Raw genomic sequence first — 1,433 nt, 5'->3', positions numbered from 1 at the left:
GATTAGGTGCATCTTCAGTTAATGTAATAGGAAAAGAAGGCATTGGGCTCCATTTTATTAAATTGTATCCACTAACAAATCAACCTAAAGGCACTGGATGTGTAGCCACAGTGAGATCACTGTGGTTTACAGTCTTTAACTGAAGTAATGGTAAAGGAATACTCTATGTAAAAGCAATCCAGGGAACTAATGCGACCTGGATTAGAAGGTGGTGCCGGGCATGGGGTTCATGTTCTGAGCGGCCACCTGTGGGGCCACTTTGATGATTCGGGGCTTGTCTTTGATTCTGGCTGTGCGGTTGCCCTTCTCCACGAGCCCAACAACCCATGCTTGGTGGCCTTCCCCGTACTTGGGGGACTTGATCTCAGCACAGAAGAGTGCAGCCTGCTGGCGTGGTAAGCAGATCAGAAGGCCTCCTGAAGTCTCCGGGCAGGTCCCCTGCGTGAGATTGAAAATGTTCCCAAAGGCCTTGCTCACAGTGGCCATCTTGGCCAGGACAGGGAGGTTGTAGATGAGGAATGACACCTCGTTCCTCTGCTGCTTGGCCAGGTCCTGCGCATGGCCCAGGATCCCGAAGCCCGTGATGTTGGTGGCCGCGTGGGCATTGAACATGTACATGAGCCCTGCAGCTGCTCTGTTGAGCCTCGCCATATTCATCATTGCATCTATGTATGCTAGCTCTACTTCTTCCCGGGTGACCACTACTTTAATTTTATTCCATTTTTCAGGGATGTCCAGCCACTGGTGCACAGCCACGGCCACCTGTGTGCCCAGGGGTTTGGTCAGAATGAGCACATCTCCTGGCACTGCATTATGTGGCATGATGAACTCATTGGGCCGGCAGACAGTCGTAGCGACTCCCCCTAAAACAATCCAGGGGTTGAATACTATTTGACTACCTGTTACTGACGTCCCTGCTTCCTCTGTAAGGGTCGTCGACAACAGGGTAAACGTATTCTGTGGTCTGCACCAAGGAGAGGCCGCCCTGCCTCAGCGGGATGACGCACGTGTCCATCCCAGTGCCCAGCCTCGGCATAACTGCTCCTAGGAACTGCTCATCTTCTCGTAAGTGGTTCCCTTGCAAGGGTTCCAGCAATTTCTGTAAGACATCTTGGGGCACTTTACAACCCTTGCCATTCAGTTCAGTGAACCTGGTCAGCTGGAAGCTCTGGTCTAATTCCTGACTTTCTGGGTTTAAGGATTCTGGTCCCAACATGGTTCTCGAGAGCCGGCACCTCAGGGTTAGCTCCTTCCCCTCTCTCTCCTATCCTAGTCTGCGGGTTTGTTTACAGATCCACCCGCTCACCCTCCAACTCTTCCACCTCCTCCTCAGGCGACGCCACTCCCACAATGCACCCCGCCGGTTGCCTCGGGAACCAAAGCGCTGTCCCGTGGCTCCGCAACCGGAAAGGGAAGACCGCCCGGGCGTGGGG

General features: G+C 53.5%; 1 pseudogene; it reads right to left on the bottom strand.

The window, feature by feature from the left end:
• Positions 1–227: 227 nt before the first annotated feature.
• Positions 228–1,216, bottom strand: LOC119525905 (annotated as a pseudogene).
• Between the last annotated feature and the right edge of the window lie 217 nt (positions 1,217–1,433).

Source organism: Choloepus didactylus (assembly GCF_015220235.1).
Source record: "Choloepus didactylus isolate mChoDid1 chromosome Y unlocalized genomic scaffold, mChoDid1.pri SUPER_Y_unloc1, whole genome shotgun sequence".
Lineage (NCBI taxonomy): Eukaryota > Metazoa > Chordata > Mammalia > Pilosa > Megalonychidae > Choloepus > Choloepus didactylus.
The sequence above is the reverse complement of the archived record's forward strand: the minus strand, read 5'-3'. Positions and strand labels throughout refer to the sequence as shown.